Source organism: Ochotona curzoniae, unplaced genomic scaffold (genome assembly GCF_017591425.1).
Source record: "Ochotona curzoniae isolate NIBS_2020 unplaced genomic scaffold, NIBS_Ocur_1.0 contig_1399, whole genome shotgun sequence".
In the NCBI taxonomy this organism is placed as follows: domain Eukaryota; kingdom Metazoa; phylum Chordata; class Mammalia; order Lagomorpha; family Ochotonidae; genus Ochotona; species Ochotona curzoniae.
Window position 1 is genome coordinate 269,134 of NW_024465071.1, and position 23,557 is coordinate 292,690.

At 41.5% G+C, this 23,557-nt stretch overlaps 1 long non-coding RNA gene across 1 annotated transcript; it reads left to right on the forward strand.

The window, feature by feature from the left end:
• Window positions 1-425: 425 nt before the first annotated feature.
• On the forward strand, window positions 426-21,809 carry LOC121146956. The gene is made up of 3 exons (XR_005882313.1): window positions 426-485; window positions 12,630-12,704; window positions 21,107-21,809. It is a non-coding gene; the product is annotated as an uncharacterized LOC121146956 (long non-coding RNA).
• The last annotated feature ends 1,748 nt before the right edge of the window (window positions 21,810-23,557 follow it).

The window sequence follows — 23,557 nt, forward strand, 5'->3', positions numbered from 1 at the left end:
CATCTATATGTAACCCTGAACCATTCAAGATGAGTCCTTTAGACATTAGGCTACCATGCTTGACTCTTGTAATACAAATTTTAGTGACAATGTAATTGTTTTTTCTATGGTACTTTGAAATGTCAAATCTATTTGTGCTGAAAAGATAAGTTTAGTGTTTGGCAGTAATATTTTTAAAAAGTAGTAAATGTTCACATCAGCCTAATGATATCTTGAGTTTCATCATGGCCAATTATTAAAATTATTGATAACTATTTCAGGGAAGCCTTCCCAGCAATTGTAAAGCACTAATTTTGCCCAGGTTTTGCTTCTCCAGCTATTGGGTCTGGTTCCTGCCTTGACATTACTTAGCACAGTAGGAACTACAAAGGAGACTAGGGACAAGCAAGACCAATTCATAACACCCTCTCTGTACCTTCTCTTCCAGGGGTAGCCCTGAAGACCACTACATGCTTCCCAGGTTGGAGAACACAAACTCTCCTTCAGTAAGTTGTTTCTTCATTTCTCAGCTTGCTTTACCTTGTGTTTTAGGAGCTTTGTGATAGTTTTGAAACAAGGTAGTGCTGTCACAACTAAGACATTACAGCTGTCAAACTTGTTTGAAACTTTCCTTCCATGCTTTCTTATGCCATAATCAAGACATTTATTACATGATTCAAATGGAAACTACAAATATATTAATTATTGTGGGATACCAAGTTTGAGATGGTGTTTATTGATCTTATACATGATATATTGAAAATCATTTAGTACCCATTTAGTACTGAACATTCAGCAATAGCAAAAGTTATCAAATATTTAAAAATGAATATGTTTTCAACTTTGGGGTTTTTTTTTTTGGAATTTTTGAAATAGAGTGGTGCCTAGTAGCATTTGGAGACTTAATGAACTACTAAATGAATGTGTAAGGAATGGTATATGCTACATGTGCTTTTACATATTTATGTGAATCTTGTTTGTTTGTTTGTTTGCTTATTTTAAAGACTGACTTGCAGAAAGAGGAGAGAGACAGAGACAGTGATGCCTGCTACCTGCTGGTGATTCTCCCAGTGCTCACAATGGTCAGGGCTGGACCATGTCACAGATGAAGCAGGAGGTCCATCCGAGTCTCCCATATCAGTCTCCCACCCAAATACTTGAGCCATTTTTTCACTGTTGCCCATGAAGAAATGGATCGCAAGTGGGGCAGGTCATAGCTCAACTGGCCGTGCCACGATTCCATTTTGTGCTGCTGGGTGTTTTTCTTCTTTGTTTCTTTCTACCTTCTTGCTTTCTTTTTTCTTTCTTTCTTTTTTGAGATTTATTAATTTCAAAGGCAGATTCACTGAGAGACAAACAGTCAGAGAAATCTCCCATCTGCTAGTTCACTCCCCAAATAACCAGAATGACCAGAGATGAACCAATATAAAGCCATGAGCCAGGAATTTTGTTCAGTTCTCCAACTTGGTTACAGAAACCCAAATGCTTGAGCCATTCACCTCCACATCCTTACCAAGCCTGTTACCAGGGAGCCAGGTAAGAAGTGGAGCATTCAAGACATAAACCAATGCTCATGTGGGATGCCAGTGGCTTTTTCTGCTGAACCACAGGGCTGGCTGATATTGCATGGTTTCTGATTTTTATTTGAAAAGCAGAATTTCAGAGAAAGAGGGAGAGAGATCTCATGACTGTAAGTTTACTCTGCAAATGGGTGCAATGGCAAGAGCTAAGCCAATGAAAATCCTGGAGCAAGAATATTCTTTCAGGTCTCCAAAATTAGCACAGGTGCCCAAGGACTTGAGCGATCCTATGTTGCTTTCCCAGTACAAAAGCAGGAAACTGGGTTTGAAGTGGAGTATCCAGGTAACCAAATGGACCCATATGGGAAAATCAGCTCATCATACCACAGTTCAGTTCACAGATACTGACAAATTTAAAAGAAAGAGAGGCTTTTGGCTGGTGTTAGGAAGCAGAGCCTAGTATCCTAGGCCAGGAATAGTACCGTGCTTGCTTCTTAAATGTGGCTGGCAGTAGCTTGGCTCAGGCTGGGCATGTTATGGGATGTTCCACAACCTTGGCTGCTTTTGGATGGTAGGGGTTAGTGCACCCTAATATATTAGTCTGGGAATTTGTGCACCAGCTGCTTAAATGCGGCTGGTGGTATCTTGGCTGAGGGCACTCAAACGGGAACTTACACTGCACCAGCTGCTTTTGACTAGTGGAGTTGGGTTGGAGTGTAGCTCCTATACCAGGAACTCACAGTGTTGGCTGCTTAAAGATGGCTGCCACCATCTTGGCTTGGAGTGGGCCTGAACTGGCCACTTTTGGCTGTTGGAAGGGGTTAGAGGACAGCCTAGCTCCCTAGCTGGGAACTCATAGTGATGGCAGCTTAAATGTGGCTAGAGCCACTTTGGCTCAGATTAAGCCTGCTGGTCACCTGGCAGTGAGCTCTGGGTACGTGGGGGTGACAAATTACTGTCTAGAGACATCCATGGATAAGGCCACAATACATGTAGGTTAGGAATGACTCCAATGACAGGGATACTGCTCTGTCAGGTAAGTAAAGGGAATGAAATCTGATGGTCTGGAGGGGAAAGCCTGCAAGAACAGTGTAAGTCAGCCCACATGGGAGTCCTGAGTTGAGCTTCTTAACATGGAACATTGCTGACCACCACACTCCAGAACTCCAAAGCTTGACTGGAGGCCTTTCTTATGGGACTAGGTCACAGTACCTGACTGTCAGAACAGGGGATGTGTCATTAGGCAATTCTGTGTCACTAACGAGAGAACCATGTTTGTGGGTAGATTCTGTGGGGGATTACAGGGCCCAATCCTTTGGATATATAAGTCCCACTGGTTAGCTTAAGAGTTGGTATGGTGATGGGCTGAGCTAGGCATGACGATGGTACCTGCCATCTCTCATGGGTAATGGGGCTGAGAAAAGGCTGAGCATGTCCAGGCTGCAGCACTATCGTGCGCACCATAAAACAGGGTTTTTTGGGGGCGGGGTTGGGCCACAGCATCACCAACTCATAGAAAGACCTGGATGGAGAGCCAGGGTATTACAAGGTAAGGGCCTAGCACTCACTGGCATGCATGAGATCAGGGTATGGGAGTGTGGCAAGTGGAGGAATTTGGGAAAATTCCCTCTGTGGGTCATAGACTCTTCCACTGGTGAGCTTAGGGCAGTCCAGGCCTGGGATTTGGACAGGCTAGGCAAGGTAGCTCCATGCATTTGCAAGTGTGTGAGTTCACTTTGGAAAGTGACAGGGAGACCAGGAGTGCTGAGCAAATATTTGCTCACCACCAAGTGCAGAAACCAGGCTGGATTACAGGTCATGCTGTGCTAGGCTATCACATCGGCTGGTTTGAATGATTCAGAGATGGGAGCAGATAGACCAGGGTCAGGTTGGAGCACCCGACAGTGAGAATTAGGACTGGGGATAGGCTGGGTCAAGCCTCCTACAACATCCAAATGCAAACTGCAAATCAGGTGAGGGTCTTTGCCAATCTGGATCAGAGCAACCATTGGCATGCCCAAGATCTGAGCCTGGGAACATCCCTGGTTGGGGAACTAAGAGGATGCCCTGGCTGGGATGTAGTTCCCATTGGTGAGCAAGAGGGTCGGTGTGAGGGCTATAGTCTGGTTTGGACATGGCTGATGTGTCCCTTGGAATAGATGTGGAGTGGCACTAGGGTGAGCCAAATTGAGCTGCTGGTGCTCATGAGAACCAAGGTGGGTGTAGGAAAAGCTGGGCTCGGTCTCTCCCCCTGATGAGCCAAGAGTTACCTGTGTCTGGGTGTGGAGTAGGCCTGGCTGGGCTTTTGTACCAAAGAACAAGAACTGGAATTGGTGAGGGCTGGTCAGGAAAGGCCACTGTTTCTGTTAGAACAGGAGGTGGAATAAGTAGGGCTGGCATGAGTGTGCCACGTATTCTGGCATGGGGAGAGGTTCTGATGGAGGAGATTGAGAAACTCCTTTGTTAGGACACAGTCCATTGCAAATGAGCGCAAGAATCACGATAGGGAGCAGCCCAGACCAGGACAAGTATCAGTACCCAGTAGCATACATTTGACTTGGGTCAGGGAAGTGCAAGGCTGATCCAGTTTGCATCACCCACTGGCAAATCTGAGCACCAGAATGAAGTGTGTGTCATGTCAGGTCAGGCCACAATATCAGCCAGTTCACATTAGGACTGCTACTGGGAGTCGGCTGGGCTGGTCTAGCCTGTAATCTTCACCAGGGTGGGATGGAATTGGGAGGGGTCAGGCCAGATCAGGGTATAACACCCATTGGCAAATGTCAAGGTGAGTCAGGCCATGCCAGACTGGGTTGCAGTGCCCAACCTGCAAATGAGAGACCTGGCTGGTGGTAAGTGAAACCAGTAGGGTGTTGTGGGGGCCACCTGCTGGACCACTATCACTGGTGAGCATGAGTCCCGAGAGGGAGCAGACCAGGGCAGGCAAGGCTACAATACCTGTTATCCATGTGAGCTGGATTGGAGGAAAGCCAGGCAGGATTGACTGTTCTAATAATGTAGGAAAAGACAGGTTGGACTTTGCTGCAGCATCAGCAGGCAGATGCTACCACAGGGGACCAGTTCTGTCAAGCTAAACTGCATCAGATGGAGAGTATAAGATCCATGAGTGGGAATGGGTTCATTAATGAAAGAGTGGGCTCCTCCTTCTTGAGTTGCCACTCAGACTGGTGAGCATGAGAACTAGTACTAGGAGTACGCATGGCTAGACAGAGGCTAGCACCCACCAGCAACAATAGGGGCTGGATGGTGGGGCTGATTGGATTGAATTAGGCTTGAGTGCCCATTGACATGTATGAGAGAGAAGACAGGCCTGCAGCCAGATCTGACCCAGCAATTGAAACTACTAGCTTGTGCTTAGGCTGATTTGGCAGACAGACAAGAATCACATTTGGGATCATCTCAGATGATGGTTTTTTGGGATCTCCACAACTGAAACAGCTGAACTGCTGGACTCAGAACTCCTGCGTGGAGAGAAATGCAGTTCCATGGCCTGACTGTGGAGGACATGTGTCAGACCTGGGTCGTCTTAGAGATTTAGATGAAGCTATGGATAGCATCTCCCGGTGCAAGTAGAGAATATGTCTGTACATTGGAGCCTGCAGGGACACCTGGTACCATAACAGGATGGAGGACAGAACGTTTTGATCAACTACCCCAGCCAAGTGTTGGCAGTGAATATCTGGGAAAACAGAGTTTCTAAGGTGGAGTAAGTTAGCCAATGCATTCTGTAACGATTTCATCGTGCTTGGAGTGGTGAGATATGCAGCAATTCAGAATTGTTGAACTATCAAAATCTTGAGCAGAATCCTCAAAGCATGCCCCACACTGGGGACCTTGGGATGGCATTGGCTGGTTCTCCCCCATCCCAAGTACAGGAGCTGTTCAGAGGCTGGGTGTGTCTCCTCCCCTTACCTGCACCCTTTCCCCAGATAGAAGGAAAAAAGAGAATGTGGAAATAATGGTCTCACCCACCTTCCTGTAGCCCTTGACCGTTTCTGTATTAGTTTCATCATTTTACACTTACAACATTGATTCTTAATTTCTGTTGCTTTCTGTGAACTTTTAAAATAAATAATATTGTTATATATGCACTGTGCTATCTCATTATGATTGCCATGTTAATTCACTTAACATTTTATTATGCTGAACATCTTGTACTAATAAGCCCTTTGATTATCTTATTTGTAGAAATGTCTGTTTAGTTCTTTCTTCATTTTGGAAATTATTGATTTTGAATTATAGAATTTTCTAACATATTTACATTCCTAGTATATGATATCCTGTGCTGTATGAGTTCCAAATATTTTCTCATAAAAGTGCGCTTTTTTTTAAAGATTTATTATTATTTTTTTCATTGGAAAGGCGGATATACAGAGAGGAGAGACAGAGAGGAAGATCTTCCATCCGATGATTCACTCCCCAAGTGAGCGCAACGGGCCGATACTATGCCGATCCAAAGCCAGGAGCCTCTTCCGGGTCTCCCACTCGGGTGCAGGTTCCCAAAGCTTTGGGCCGTCCTCAACTGCTTTCCCGGGCCACAGGCAGGGAGCTGGAAGGGAAGCGGGGCTACTGGGATTAGAACCGGCGCCCATATGGGATCCCGGGCGTGCAAGGTGAGGACCTTTAGCCACTTGTGCCACCGTGCCGGGCCCTAAAAGTGCGTTTTTAAGAAGAATTTAAAAACTCCTTTAAAGAGTCTTGATATGGTTATATATTTTTTAACATTTTCTTTTATTGCACATGTTATGATTTTTACTCTTTATTTAGCCTTAATTTGCCAATAATATTCTTATTTTCCAATTCACAATTAGTATGTTTGGAAACTAATGCACATATTTGCCGGAGTCCAGCTCCAGCTGAGTTTGGAACTCGAGAAGGGTGCGTGGATGAGGCGTAAAGAGGAAAGAAAGAGACAGACTACTAGGACTTCATGATCATAATGGACAATGCGGGAAAGCTGTCTGCTTTATTTATACAAAATCAGTCAAATTCTGGCTCAGACTTTTTACGTCATGAACAAATGGGTATTTCTAAGGATAATTCTGCCATTAGTTTTACTTAGAAACAATAGAAGTTCCTGCTAGGATTCTTATCCTACAACTCAATCTTGTATCACAAAGAAAAGGAGAACTTAAAGATCAAGGAAAGAATGAAAGCCTAAATACAGGTCCCTTGATTGGCATAGGTTCAATGGGGACAGTCAAGATAATAGGAATAATAAAAGGGCCCCATTTGAGATCCCTTGATTAGCATAGGTTCAATGGGGACAGTCAAGATAATAGGAATGATAAAAGGCCCCATTTGCAAGACATTGACCTCCAAGCTCAGGCTGAGCAAAAGGTTAACCTCGCAGTAGCAAATGCCAGGATGGATTAGAATTCCTCCGCAGGGCGGTCCAGTGTCCATGCAAAAGAAGGTGGAGTTGCATTCAGGTGGTTGTAGAGACATCCGCTGGGTGGGCCCTGCCGAACAGCGGGAAGTTCCTCGTGGCCCTACCTGCAATGGAACACTCTTCACCCCCTCATGTCCCCCACATCTACTGCATGGACCCCAGCACATATTAAATTGAGGTTATCTAGTAGCTATAGTATCCATTGATGTTAATGATTTTTTCAATTTCCAAGTATGCTTAGTAATGTTGGCTAAACAAATTCCTAAAACTAGCCGACACTTAATGTGCTATAATGTATGAATGAAAGCTTTTGAGGATTGCAATCTACTTATGATGCCATTGTGAAGATAGAATTTGTTAAATGTATTTTCTGATTTCCCTTCTAATTTTTCCTTTTCCTCACATAGTATTTAGACTACTAACCATACTAAAATATTCTTAAAAAATGATTTGCGACTTAGTTCCATACAATCTTTTTATTATTATTATTATGGGTTTTAGATCCTGTAGTCTTTGTGTGCCTTAAAATATTTTCAGACATTTATTTGTTTAGTTGAAAGTATTAAAGAGATGGATAGAGAGAGTCCTTCCAACCATTGGTTCACTACCCAGATTTATGCGAGGGCTACAGCTGATTCAGGCTGAATGCAGGAACTAGAATATTGTTGGTTTCCCACATAGGTGGTAATAGGGACCCAAACACTTGGTACATCTTTGGCTGCTTTTTCCACAAACTTGGCAGGAACCATGATCAAAGTGAGGCAATTGAACATGACCTAATGCCCATACAGGATGCTAGTGCGTAGCCAGTGGCTTTATTCATTATGCCACCATACCAGTCTCTTGATTTTTCTTAGTTTTTTTTTGGTTTGTTTGTTTGGTTTAACCTAAAGGCATATTTTAAAGAGAGAGAGAAGGAGAGACAAAGAAGTCTTCCTTCTGCTGCTTCACTCCTGAGATGGCTGTAATTGCCAAAACTTAGCTAATGTGAAACCAGGTATGAGGATTTGAGCTATTCTCTGCTGATTTCCCTGGCCGTAAGCAGAGAGCTGTGTCAGAAGTGGAGAAGCCAGAACATGAGCTATTGCCTTTATGGGATGCTTGTACCACCAGTGCAGGATTAGCCTACATTCATGCTGACTCTAGAGATTGCATTTTTGAATTGTGGTTCAGCATATAAATATATGTTGTGGTTCCACAGAATGATGCATAACAATTGTCATTTATGTTTGCCATTAAATTTTTATCAGCTTATTTTTTTTCGTTACTATAAAATGAATATAAATATTCTAAACCATTCATATTTTTTGAGTCTCTTGTGTGTTTTTTGTTTCATCTCTTTGGTCTTGGATTTTGGGCACATTTACATAATAATGTAATTGTATTTACATAATAATGTAAAGTATTGTCTATTTGTTGCCATGTAATACTTCTAGTGTGCATAAATACATACATAGACATATATTTGTATGTGTTGAATAAGTTTTACATGTAAGCAAATAGATTTTAATTTAGTAATACTTTCCTCTTCTACCATTGCTCTTGCCTAGATTACCCCCCAGCCTTCCTTTTTTTTCTCTTTTTTGTTCTACTATTACAATAGGAAATTGTGGCTTCATTTCACAATCACAGCTTTAATACTCCATTTGATAGTTATATCCACACATGGGAAGGAGATAATAGTAATAGCAGCAAATAACAAAAATCTATTATTGCTCAAGTGAGGGTGTACAAAATAATTAAATTCAAAAATCTCTTACACATAAAGGTTACAATGTTTTGGTATTAGTGTGTTAGTTATCACAGATTAGGTAAAACACAGTACATGTCTTTGTTTGTTGAAGATTTTATATATATGTTGCTGCCAAATATGACATGCAGTTTAAGTTCTTATGACAGATATTTGTAAAGCACATGAGATTTGTTTACTTTGGAGGCAAAGAGAGAAGTATGGGTTATTGGCTTATTTTGCAAATATCTGTAACTGTTGTGCTAGACTGAATCCAAGAACCATAAAGTGAATTAATTCTAATGTAGCCATTTAAGTTGTTGAAAGATAAAAGATCTTATTCTCTGTTTCTCCAAACACTCTTTCTCCCTTCTACTCTCACTCATTCCTTCGCTCCCTCCTTCCCTCTGTCTTTCTATCTCTCTCCCCCATTACCCCTCTTGCTTTCAAATAAGTAACTTAAAAAGCAGGGAGGCAGAAATCCTCAAAATTTGAAAAAAATGTTTCATTAGAAAATCTTAATTTTTTTTCTATAGAGCTTATGATTTATAGTGTGGGCTTTTTGAGTTATTAGGCTTATAGTTTTTACTAGATTTGGGAAGCATTTTAGATTTCACCTTCCCAGGTATCTACTGAAATCTGTGTTACAGGTGTTTAATGCTGCTGGCTATCATCCCACATGCCCCCGAATCTTCTTTGCTTTCATCAGAGTGTCTCATATTAATGCTGTTCTTTCCAAAAACACATTTTTACACTCGCAGCAAGATAAAATGAAATTTCATTCTGGTTTTCACCACGTTTATTTTTATTTATTTTTAATAATAAATGCATTTTCTTTTTGATAATTACATAGTTGAGAGGGGTGCATGCTCATTTGGACTGCCAATTAGAGTGGAGAGAGTCAAAGAATGGAGGGAAATGAATGAGACAACCATCTCCAATCTTTTTATGTTCTGATATCTGGGGAAATTGTGGAGAGAAGGGGAACTGACTGTTTCCAGCTACCTAACTGCTTCAGTATCCAGGAATGACAGAAGACAACCCAATGTCTCCCAGGGTCCCTGATGTAGAGTATGTTCCACGGATACTGCTTAAGTGGTTTTAATAGTTATGACATACTATTGATTTCATTGCTCCAAGGTTGTGGAAATCCTTCCAAGGTCCATTGGCTGACATAGTCCATGTAGTCCACTTTAGAGTCTCCACTCACACAGATGTTTGTCTGGTAGAGCTGTCCAATTTGTTTTGGCTTCCATGGTACTGAATATTCTCTGCAGGATTTTATGAACTTGTTGACATGTCCTCCATGAACATCTTGGCATGCTGTCCACTTCACAGGCCTCAGCAACCATGGAGACCCATTTCTGACACATGCATTCTGTGATGTGATGACAGATCGTGTAATTTTTTTTTTTTTTACCATATTTGCAGTTCTGAGTCCATTGAACAGTTGGAGAGACCCCAAAGAAACCTTATCAGAGGTGACCTGAACATGGCACCTGTATACTAACCTGTGTGTCATCCTGATCATTCCAACACCTACTCAGCCTACTAGATATTACTCTGTTGGTTGCAGTCACCTTGTCAGAAGTTAAGTGAAATACAGTGCATACAGAAATACAAAAATCACATATACTATAATGTAGAGTAGCTTAAGAATCCAAAGCAACTAAAACAAACGGAAGAAAAACCTGTGTTTATCAGTGTTGGTGCAAATGTAATTTTGTCACTCTGATTTGCATCTTTGTGAAACAAATAGTGAAGGATGGTATTCTACTGCAGCTTTAATGAATATGATTATTTCTTTTTTTTTAAATTTATTTTTAACTTAGTGGTTACATTATTTTATGGGATACAATTCCATAGGTACTGGGATGCCCTCCCGATTATGTTTATTTCATTTCATTATCTACATCCAATTCCTGTTTAACTATGTTTATTTTACTTTCCTTTTGAATATATTACTAATGAAAAATTAAGATATTGAGTGCAATTAAATGTAAAACGTCTCAAATATTTACGAAAGTAATGGAAAAATAGGAGGATACAAAAGAAGTGTTCTGTTCTTAAAATTATGTGTATAACCTAACATTAATTCTATTTTTATAGTATAATAAGCAAATAATTAACTACAAACAAAGAAACAAAACAGATAACTGGTTAATGTTAAAAGACTTCCAAACATATTCAGAAGTGACAGTATTTGTTACAGCATGGCATTTGCCTTACATGTATATTTTCAGTACAATTGGAAGCCTGTGACTGTTTGAGACTTGGCTATTTTTTACAATAAGGTGGTTCTGATTGAAGCTGCAATTTGTTTTCCTACTATGTATTTCACTATATTGAAATAAAAACTTTATTTTGAGTGTTATCCCACAAAAAAAACAAATATAAAGCAGAAATAATTTTAATATGTACTCCTCAAAACTATAAAAGGAAAAATGCAAAAAAGAAAATAGAGAAATATAGATTGGTTTAATTCAAGTATGAGCTATAGGCTATATATACTCATTTGAGCAAATTCAGTTTTAAAATATTTCCAATGTTTCACTTTTCTCAAGTTGGAATAAGAAAATTGAATTTTATTATTATTGCTTTATAAGATCTTGTAAATATTTCACAATGCTTGAGCAAAAACAAAATTTATGGAATATTTAAAAATTTCTCATTCTGTCCAGTATCAAGCATGTCTTCTTTATCTAATCTAACATGTTATTTAGGTCATGTGTATAAATTTATGCCTAGATTACACATGAATGCATTAGGGAATCATTAGAGAAACAATCTGTTACACAATAATAAGAAAATTCTATTGTAACTTCAGAGTTGCAAAAAATACAGCAGAAGAATTTTTATTTTATTTTTATGCTATATTGGTAGGTAGAGTGCAAATTAACCTGCATCCATAGAAGATGCAAATTAAACATACATGAGAGTATACACTGTCATCTTTCTATTCAGTTATACTGAGCTGAGCTTATAGTCTTATCCCTTAGAAAAGTGAAAATGAGACACCAAGGGATACAGATTCTGTTTTTCAATAGAGAACAGACTCATTTCCTACTCCTAAACCTATAAGTAAGTGATCTGGAAGAATTTCCCCTTCTTCAATGACAAGAAATGAGAGCGGCTCCAAACACACCATTTTAATTAGAAAACTTTCTGTGGGAAGAGAATATGGGGGAATGCATGACAGTTGTAAAATACTTAGCTTACTATTACAGGAACTAAGTTAACATTTTAACCCAGTTTTAAAATTATTTTTCTAATTTAGTTGCAACACAGCATGGCAGTAACAGAGGGACAAGCTGAGCCATGTCTTCCACTTGCAAGAGTAATCTAACAATGCCTTCGACAGTTAATTAGAACCAGAAACATTAGAGAAAAACATGAGATACAGAAACATAGGGGACATTCTATTGTATTTTTGGAATTGCAAAAGTTATACAGGATAAGATTTTTTTCATTTTGTTTTTACTCTCTGATGCTGTTTAGATTGTAAATTAAGCTGTGTCCATAGTAGTTGCAAATTGAATATGCATGGAATGCTCTATCACTATTTCTATGTTGTGATCCAGAACTGAGGAGACATGTGCTGTTACAGGTGTTGATGTCATTGGAAGATGTGGCTGTGGACTTTACCCAAGAGGAATGGCAGTATATGGATAGTACTCAGAGGACCCTATACAGGGATGTGATACTTGAGACCTATAGTAATTGTTGTCATTGGGTGAGTGAGATTCTGTCATGTCCAAGCTGAACACTTTTGTAAAAGTTGACAAAGTAAAAAACAAACAAAAAACCAAATAAACAATAGTTTGCACAGTTTAGTAGTTAGTAGAAGTAGTAGGCTATAAAGAATATATATGTGTCACAGAATAATTCATATTAGCCATTCTATGACACAGATCCTGAAACCTAGCTTTTATCCCTAAGTTCCCCAAGTTAGTGATTTCACACAGTCTGTATCATTTCCCATTAACAGGGTACAGAATTATAAAGCCTGATGAGATCTTCAATCTGGAGCAAGAATCAAAATGTGTAAACCAGCAAATTCCAGGTAACTCAACACATTCAGGAGGATGCTGGAACATAGCATAGTAAATGTTGACTGGCATTCTAATTTTATTTTTTTTTATGTTTGTTCTCAAATGACAGCTGATGTCATGTGTCAGCACAGGCATTCTACAGGCTCCACGTGCAGCTTTATTCTGACATCTTTATTCTGACATCTTCAGTAGTTAAAATTTGCCAGCTGGAAACCAAATATGCAGTATCTAATATTAAAATCTGATGAACTAGAATGGCAAGAAACTTCACTGGCTTTCCTTGAGCATTTGAAAAGAAATACTTAGAGATAATTCATGGATAAGGTTATGATTTTTCCTTTCAGATTCCATCAAAAAGAATGGTCTTCTTGGAGATAATCAGGAAAGTCAAGAAATAATCTTCAGGCAAATTGTAACCAAAAAAACATATTATGAAAATAGAGATGAATTGTGAAAATTACTTAATTAAAGCTTTGGCCATAATTGAAACTGATGATATGAAAGGAAAAGCATACAAAAAGAAATGAAAAATATAATTTATTTCCTTTTTCTTTCTTTGCATGCAGAAAAGTTTTATTTTCTGTGAGGTGAGAATAGAGAGCAGAGAGAATGGAAAAGCACCTTTTGTAACACAGCCAGGCGATGGGTTTCTTCTTGAAACAAAAGAGGGAGAGACTTCAAAATTTTCAAAAGGGTCTTTGGTTTTTTTTTTTTTTTTGTTTTGTTTTGTTTTATTGTTGCTTACACTGTATTGTGTAGTACAGTTTTATAGGCGCTGGGGATTCCCCCCACCCCTCCCCATACCCCTCCCCCCATGGTGGATTCCTCCACCTTGCTGCATAACCATAGTTCAAGTTCAGTTGAGATTCATTGCTTGCAAACACTTGCCTAGCATAAAGTTCAGCGTCTTATTGTCCAGATAAGTTCAGTGGCCTCCTGGGGAGACCTTCTATGGTCTGAAGATAGGTCTAACAGAGTAAAGATCCGGTCGGTTAAAAGCCCCAACAAGGCCTCAGTATCAATATACCACATTATGGAATTAATTGACATAGTATTGGGTAAACAATATGTTAAAAATAATGCAAGTTCCATTCTTCGAAACATCTGGGTTGAGACAGCATCAATGACACGTTCAAAAAATAACAAACAACCAAACAATAAATTACAGGTTAAATCAAGGCGAACATGTGGTATCTAATCTTTTGGGATTCACTCATTTCCCTTAGCATTATAGTTTCCAGTTGTGCCCATTTAGCCACAAAGAACTGCATTTTGTTTTTTTTAACAGCTGAGTAGTATTCCATGGAGTAGATGAACCAAAGCTTTCTTATCCAATCTTCTATTGATGGGCATTTCGGTTGCTTCCATGTTTTTGCAATTACTGATTGTGCTGCAATGAACATGGGGATGCATGTTGGTTTGTCGTAAAACAGGTGTTTTGGATATATTCCTAGGAGTGCTATTGCTGGGTCATATGGCATGCAGATTCCGAGTTGTTTGAGTGTTCTCCAGACTGATTTCCATAAAGGCTGTACCAATTTGCAGCTCCACCAGCAGTGGAGTAGGGTTCCCTTTTCCCCGCATCCTCGCCAGCAAGCGTCGTTGGTGTTCTTGTTTATGTGGGCCAATCTTACTGGTGTTAGGTGGTACCTCATCGATGTTTTAATTTGGATTTCCCTTATTGCTAGGGAGCTGGAACATTTTTTCATATGTTTGTTTGCCATTTGGACTTGCTCCTTTGTGAAATGTTTGCCCATTTCCCTTGCCCATTTCTTGAGTGGCTTGTTTGTTTTGGTTTTTTGGTTGTTTTGAAGTTCTTTGTATATCCTGGAAATTAGCCCCCTATCGCCTATATCGTGTGCAAAGATCTTCTCCCACTCTGTGGGTTGCTTTTTTACTTTGTTGATTGTTTCCCTTGCTGTACAGAAGCTTCTTAGTTTGATGAGGTCCCATTTGTTTATTCTGTTCTCAACTGCTATTGCTTTTGGTGTCCTTCTTAGAAAGTCGGAACCTACTCCTAGGTCTTGCAGTGTATTTCCTACATTTTCTTGCAAGAGTTTGAAGGTTTCTGGATGTAGGTTTAGGTCTTTTATCCATGTAGATTGGATCTTAGTGTATGGTGATAGATGTGGGTCTATCCTTTTGTTTCTACAGGCTATCAGCCAGTTGTCCCAACAACATTTACTAAAGAGGCCTTCCCACTTGCTTGAGCTATCATTGGTCTTTTTGTCAAAGATTAATTGGCTGTATTTGTGTGGGTTCCCTTTTGATGCTTCTATTCTATTCCATTGATCTTCTTTTCTGTCTTTGTGCCAGTACCAGGCTGTTTTGATAACCACTGCTCTATAGTATGTCCAGAGGTCCGGGATTGTGATTCCCCCTGCTAATCTCTTATTTTTCAGGATGGTTCTAGCTATTCGTGGTTTTTTGTGTTTCCAGATGAACTTTTGAATCATTGTATCCAGTTCCGTGAAGAATGTTTTGGGCAATTTGACTGGAATTGCGTTGAAAATGTATATTGCTTGTGGTAGTATAGACATTTTAATGATATTGATTTTGCCTATCCAGGAGCACGGGATGTTATTCCATCTTTTGAGGTCTTGTTCAATTTCCTTTTTAAATAGTTTGTAGTTTTCTTCGAATAGGTCTCCTACGCTTTTGGTTAGATTTATTCCCAAATACTTCATACTTCTCTCTGCTATTTTGAATGGTATCCTGTTGGTTAGATCTTCTTCCTTCTTGGTGTTATTTGCGTACACTATGGCTGTTGATTTTCGTTCGTTAATTTTGTACCCCGCCACTCTGCCAAACTCTCGTATAAGTTCTAGCAGTTTCTGTATTGATTCTCCTGGTTTTTCTATGTATAGGATTATGTCATCTGCATATAGTGAAAGCTTGACTTCTTCGTTTCCTATACGTATGCCTTTGATTTCTTTTTCTTGTCTTATGGCCTCTGCAAGTACCTCTAGGACTATGTTGAATAGCAGTGGTGATAGCGGGCACCCTTGTCTTGTTCCAGATCTCAGTGGGAAGGGTTCTAGCTTTTCTCCATTCAGTATGATACTGGCGTTGGGTTTTTCATAAATTGCTTTAATTATGTTGTGGATTTTCCCATCTATGCCTACTTTGGCTAGAGTTTTTAGCATGAAGAGGTGTTGGATTTTGTCAAAAGCTTTTTCTGCATCTATTGAAACTATTATGTGGTTCTTGTTTTGCAGTTTTTGGATATGGTTTATAACATTTATGGATTTCCGAATGTTGAACCATCCCTGCATTCCAGGGATGAATCCTACTTGATCCGGATGAATGATCTGTCTGATGATTTTTTGAATTCTATTGGCTAGGATTTTGTTGAGAATTTTAGCATCAATGTTCATCAGAGAGATAGGTCTGTAGTTTTCCTTCTCTGATGGTTCTCTGTCCGGTTTTGGGATTAAGGTGATGTTGGCTTCATAGAATGAGTTTGGGAGGGTTGCTTCCTCCTCTATTGTTTTGAAGAGCTTGTAGAGGATTGGGGTTAGTTCTGTTCGGAATGTTTTGTAGAATTCTGTAGTGAAGCCGTCTGGGCCTGGGCTTTTTTTCGTTGGGAGATCCTTGATGACTGTTTCAATCTCTACCTCGGTTATGGGTTTATTTAATTCTGCAGTTGCCTCCGGACTGAGTTTTGGTAAGTGGTGGGAGTCCAGGAACTTTTCTATTTCTTGGTGGTCCTCAAATTTGTGGGAGTACAGTTCTTTGTAGTAATTTCTAATTATTTTCTTAATGATTGCAGTGTCTGTTGTTATGTTGCCTTTTTCATCTTTAATGCTATTGATTCTCACTTTCTCTTGTTTTTTTTTGGTCAATCGGGCCAGTGGAGTGTCTATTTTGTTTATTTTCTCAAAAAACCAACTTTTTGATTTGTTGATTTTATGTATAGTTTTTTTGATTTCTATTTGGTTTATCTCCTCCCTTGTTTTGATGATTTCTTGTTTCCTATTGTGCGTGGGACTCTTCTGCTGCTGTTTTTCCAGATCCTGGAGGTGTGTGGTTAGTTCCTGTATTTGGCGTCTTTCTTGGGCCTTGACATGCGCTCCGATTGCAATGAATCTACCTCTTAGCACTGCTTTGGCAGTGTCCCACAAGTTTTGGAATGTTGTATCAGAGTTTTCATTGGTTTCCATGAATTTTTTGATCTCATCTTTAATTTCTTCTCTGACCCATTGTTCGTTTAATAGCATATTGCTCAATTTCCAAGAGTGCCTATACTTCCTGGGGAGTTTTGAGTTGTTGATTTCCAGTTTCATCCCATGGTGGTCTGAGAGGGTACATGGTATGATACTAATGTTTTGGAAGTTGTTTAGATTCGCTTTATGTCCTATCATGTGATCGATTCTGGAGAAGGTGCCATGCACCGCTGAGAAGAATGTATAGTCTGTGGCCTTAGGATAAAAAGTTCTATATATGTCTACTAAGTCTAGTTGTTCTATTGTTTGTGTGAGCTCTGTTGTTTCTTTGTTGAGTTTTTGTTTCGTGGACCGGTCCATTGTTGTTAGAGGTGTGTTGAGATCGCCTACAAGAATTGTGCGGGTGTCTATGTCTTCCTTTAAGTCTGTAAGTAATTGCTTTACGTAACTAGGTGCATTAAGATTCGGTGCATAAACATTAATGATGGTGATTGCTTCTTGATGGATCATTCCTTTCACCAGTATAAAATGGCCTTCCCTGTCTCTTTTGATATTAGTTAGAATGAAATCTATTTCATCTGAAATTAGGATAGCTACCCCAGCTTTTTTTTCTCGTCTATTGGCGTGAAATATCTTTTTCCATCCCTTCACTTTCAGTTTCTTTGCATCCTTTCTGGTTAGATGCGTTTCTTGTAGGCAACAGATGGTTGGGTCTTGTTTGATGATCCATTCTATTAATCTCTGTCTTTTGATTGGTGAATTTAGACCATTTGTGTTGAGAGTTAAAATTGAGAGTTTGCAATTTTGCCCTGCCATGTGATTGTGTTGTGTGTGTGTTGTTGCCAATGTAGTTGTCTTGTTTGTGCAGCTTTTAGTTTGGAGACCTTCTTATTTGCCAGCTTTGTTTGTGATTTGCCTCCTTTTTGTCCGGGACTAGTGCATTTCTAAGGAGACTTTGCAGAGCTGGTTTTGTGTAGACATATTCTTCTAGTTTTTCTTTGCTATTGAAGTATCTGATTTCGTTCTCATATACAAATGAGATCTTTGCTGGGTAGATTATTTTTGGTTGACAGTTGTTTTGTTTCAGGACTTGGAAGATCTTTGTCCATTCTCTCCTTGCTTGTAGGGTCTCTTCGGAGAAGTCAGCAGTGATTCTGATGGGTTTTCCCCTGTATGTGATCTTTTCTCTACTTCGTGCTTGTCTCAGGATTCCTTCTTTGTCTTCATTGGAGTAGAACCTGAGCACCGTGTGTCTGGGTGAGGATCTCTTTGGATCATGTCTGTTGGGAGTTCTCTGTCCATCCTGTATGCGGGGTGGATTCGTGTTCCAAGTGTTTTGGAAGTTTTCCTGTATAATTTCATCAAGCACTGCTTGCATCCCAGATTCTCTTTCTACTCCCTCAGGGAGGCCGATGATCCGAATATTCAGTTTTCTAAGGTAATCCTTCATCTCTTGCATCATTTTATTAGTTTTGCTGAGGTTTGTCTCCAGCTGTTTAATTCGCTGGGCACTTTCATTTTGTGTGTCTTCTGTTTCAGAGATCCTTTCCTCTGCCGCATTTATTCTGTTGATGAGGCTTTCAATCTTATTCTCTTGGGCATCCAGTTTGGTTTTGATTTGTTGTATTTCGGTGATTATGCGGTTCTGGTAGTCTTCCAGCTTTGTGTCCACGTCTCTGAGAAATTTTAGCATTATTTTCATCAATTCCTTTGCTGGTAACACGTCCATGTCTTCATCTCGCATCGCCGATATTGATAATGGCTTTTGGCCCATGTTTGGTGGGGTGCTGGCTCTTTCATCTGGAGCACAGCTCTTTCTGGTGGCTTTTCCCATTGCGTTGGTGTATTCTGGTGTGGCAAATGAACCCGTGTGTTGAGGGGCTGTCAGGTGCTTTCCTGTAGAGATTGGAGCCTGCAGGCGTGGTGTTGCCGGGCGTGGTAATTTTCAAGGCACCGTTGGTGCGTTCTCAGGGCCCGGGGCTGAAGAGCACCACCTTGGGGGCCCAGTGGATTCCAGGCACACTCTGGGCACCTCTTCAACAGGTGTGACACCCCAGGGCGTGGAGGGATGGAGGCGCTCTCTGGGTGTGCCCCCTGCACGGGAATCCACAGGACTTAGAAGGTTTTATGTGCTTTCTCCCTGCGTTCTCCGTGTCAGGGACTGCAAGGTTTTTCAGAGCCCACCTGGTGCGTCTCCCACACACGGGACTGTGGGTGAGGCACTTTCCAGGCGTGGCTCTTGTGCAGTGAATCCACCACTCGTGGTGTGTGGGTGTTCAGAGCCCCTGCTCCTGTGTGGCTCTGTCACACCGGCCCTTAGCGGGGGAGTGGCCCAGGCGCCCTGTTATTATTTCACGGCAGGTTCGCACCGTGTCAGTGTGATGCAGGAGTTTTCAGAGCTCTCCTGGTGGGTCGCCCACGCTCAGAACTGCGGGGTGGGAGGCGAGGGGTGAGCAGTTCACCCTATGGGAGTGGTACCTGCGTGTCGGGGACACACAGCGCTACACTTCCCAAGTTTCAAAGCTCCCCTGACATCTGACACCTGCGCTGTGGAGGCGGCTGCTGCAGGCGGGGCCGCCTAGTCCGCTCGGCTGCTGCAGGCGGGGCCGCCTAATCCGCTCGGCTGCTGCAGGCGGGGCCGCCTAGTCCGCTCGGCGCAGCGACCAGGGTCTTCCCGATGTTATCGCGCTTCCACCAGGCAGGATTTGGAGGACTCCAGATCCTCACCAGCAGCCTCTGCGCACTGAGACGCACTGGCCCTCTCAGTGTAGGAACATCTGAGGCGCCTTCCTGGTGCCCCCTCAGCCGCCAACACCACTGTGCGTAGTTCCCAAGGCATAAACCCGACAGCTTCAGTCTCTCTGCCCCGCGTTCTCAGAGGCTGGACCCTCAGTAGGGGGTCAAGGAATGCGGAGGCTACCACGTCAACCCCCCGGCTCACCAAACGTCCGGCCGCTGCAGTCTGCCTCCGCCTCCCGCCGGCGGCGACGGTCCGCCCGATCTCCCCGCCTCCGGGCTGTCCGCGTCTCCCGTCAGGCCGCTTTCAAAAGTGACTCAGCAGGTCTGGAGTGGGATGTCGGTTTCTCTACCTTTGCCCTGCTCCGTTCTCGCTGTTCTTCCGAGTTGTGTGGATCTTTTTGGCTCCACACTGTCCCAGGGAGCCTCACGGACCTCTCCCTGCGATTCCCTGCTGTTCCACTTTGCTGCTTCTGTAACTTTCTATCCCTCTTTCACTGGACGCTCTCTCACAGCCTTCCTCCTACGTCGGCCATCTTCTCTCCTCGGGTCTTTGGTTTTTAAGTGTTCCTTGACCTTTCCTTGTCTGGGTGGGAACCTGTGGGGATGACATTTTCCATTGCTGACCTCTTAAGCACGCTGGGAATAGCTCCTACAGTGCAGCTAAATGTGTCCTCAGATCTCAGAGGTCTGAAGCCACATGGGTGATAGAGCTGAGACAAAAGACAAGTGTTTGATTCTTTTTAGTTGATCTGGGATGTGTAAATGGTGTCAGCCAAAGGTCCACATGAGTCACATCAAAAGATCAAACCCAACAGAATATTGTGGGGGTGCCATGAATCTAGCCCATCCTTCACTGAGGAAAAACTAACCTAAAAAATGAAAAGAGGATCTTGAGACTTGGGTAATCTGTCAGGTGGCTGTGATTTAAAATTAGCCTTGGGAGTTTCAAGTCATGTAGAAAAGTAGCTCCTTCAGAGACTCTCAGTCTCCCTCCAGTTTTCTTCCAAATGCACACATCCACTGCTTTGCTCCCAAAGGACAGTCAGAAGTGATAGGAAAGAACAAATAGGCAATTGATGGTTGGAACATCGAATGTCCTAAACAGCTGTGTTTTCTATCTCCATCCATCAACCCCCGATGAAAATAAAATTTGTCTGGAGGTTCAGTCAAAGCTGGACAGTCTCTGGGGCTGGAGGTGCTCTACATTTATGGAGTCATGAGATGCTGAGAGTCATTTACACAGGTTCAGTTTTACTGAAGAAAAAGCATGCTAAACTTGTTAAGTTATATCTGTTGCATCAAGCCACATGCCTCTAAGAACCAGAAATCTTCAAGCTCCATGTTAGTCACCAGGGTGAATGTTAACAGGAAAGCTCAGTGGTTCTTTCCTCAGCTTAGTATAAGAACTTAGAATCAGTTGCAGATAGGAAAGTTTTACTTTCAAAATCACTGAGTGAAAGGTAAAAGGGAAAACACCATAATTTATTTTAAAATGTGTTGTTTTCTAGGAAGCCTGATGAAAAGCCATTTGGGAAAAAACGTGCATCTAATGTACCTGAGAAACAACTCCAAAGTGAGGAAAATCTCAGCATGACAAGATGCACACTTGTCAGCAATGTTTGGAGCACAGAGTCGACAAGAAAACTTTCAGCAGTGGGAAGAAGATATTCATTATGCATGAGAAAGTTTATATCAAAGACTCAGGTGATAGGCCACCTGCCATTGTAACAGAACCAATTCTGATTGAGAAGATGTTCTACAATCCTTATTTTGGCAAGCATCAGCAAACATACTCAGGAGAGAAACTCCATGAGCATTTCAATAGGGACAAATCTTTTATATACAAAACCAACCTCAAAGTAAATCAGATAAGTCATATTGCAAAAAGTTATTATACATGTTCCTATTGTAAAAAATCTTTCAGCTGTAAATCTTGCCTTACAATCACACAGACAACTGAAACAGGAGACAATTTGTATATGTGCAATGAATGTAAGTCAGAATTAATTAGAGAGCAGATCCTTCACATTGGAGAGAAATCGTATGAAAGTAATAAGCATGGGAAAGCTAATGATAGGAATTCAGTACTCCATACACATAAGTAAATTCAAAAAGGGAAGGAATCTTATGAACACAGTGTGTGTGACAAAGCCTTTTTCAGTGAGACTGACCTCATAACCGATCAGAGAATTCACCCAGGTGAAAAACCTTGTGAATGTAATGAGTGTGGTAAAGCATTTTACAGTTGGTCAGCGCTCATTACACATCAGAGAATTCACACTGGAGAAAAGCCTTATGAATGTGTTGAATGTGGAAATTTTCCCAGAAGTCAGCCCTCACTACACATCAAAGAATTCACACCGGAGAAAAGACTTATGAGTGCAGTGAATGTGGAAAAGCTTTTTTTTTTTTTTTTTTTTTTAAAGATTTATTTTTTATTATTTTTTCATTGGAAAGGCGGATATACAGAGAGGAGAGACAGAGATGAAGATCTTCTGTCCGATGATTCACTCCCCAAGTGAGCGCAACGGGCCGATAATATGCTGATCCGAAGCCAGGAGCCTCTTCCGGGTCTCCCATGCGGGTGCAGGTTCCCAAAGCTTTGGGCCGTCCTGGACTGCTTTCCCGGGCCACAGGCAGGGAGCTGGAAGGGAAGCGGGGCTGCCGGGATTAGAACCGGCGCCCATATAGGATCCCGGGGGTGCAAGGCGAGGACCTTTAACCACTTGCGCCACCGCGCCGGGCCCGGGAAAAGCTTTTTGCCATAAGTTATCTCTCATTAGTCATCTTCGGATTCACACTGGAGAAAAACCTTATGAATGTAGCGATTGTTGAAAAGCGTTTTGTCAGCAATCAGTCCTCGTAATACATCAGAGAATTCACACGGGGCAGAAGCCTTATGGTTGTTGTGAGTGTGGAAGAGCATTTTACCAGCATTCAGTTCTCATTAGACATTACAGAATTCACACAGGAATAAAACCTTATATATGTATTGAGTGTGGAAAAGCCTTTTACCATCAGTCAGCTCTCGTTATACATCAGAAAATTCCCACAGGGGAAAAGTCTTTTAAATATAGTGAGTGTGGAAAATCCTTCCATGGACAGTCAGCCCTCATTAGACATCCCAGAATTCACAGAGGAGAAAAACCTTTTAGATGTAGTGAGTGTGGAAAAGGATTTTACCAGCAATCAGGGCTCATTACACATCAGAGAATTCACACGGGGAATAGCCTTATGAATGTAGTCAGTGCAGAAAAGCTTTCAACCAGAAGTCACACCTAATCAAACATCAGAAAATCCGTGCAAGGGAAAAACCTTATGAATGTACTGATTGTAGATTAACTTTTTGCCATGAATTATCACTCATTAGTCATCAACGAATTCATAAGAGGGAAAAACGCTATGAATGAGTTCAGTGTGAAAAAGCCTTTTACCGAAACTCAGCTCTCATTACACATGAGAGAATTCATACACGGGAAAAACCTTATGCGTGTGATGAGTGTGGAAAAGCTTTTTCTCAGAAGTCACACCTAATGAAGCATCAGAGAATCCACACAGGGGAAAAACCTTATGAATGTATCTATTGTGGGAAATCTTTTTGCCAACGGTCAGGTCTAATTACACATGAGAGTACCCACACAGGGCAAAAACCTTATGGTTGTAGTTAGTGTGGAAAAAATCTTCTGTAAGAAATCATCCCTCAGGCCCGGCACGGTGGCGCAAGTGGTTAAGGCCTCGCCTTGCACGCCCGGGATCCCATATGGGCATTAGTTCTAATCCCAGCAGCCCCGCTTCCCTTCCAGCTCCCTGCCTGTGGCCCGGGAAAGCAGTCAAGGACGGCCCAAAGCTTTGGGACCCTGCACCCGCGTGGGAGACCCGGAAGAGGCTCCTGGCTTCGGATTGGCATAGCATCGGTCGTTGCACTCACTTGGGGAGTGAATCATCGGATGGAAGATCTT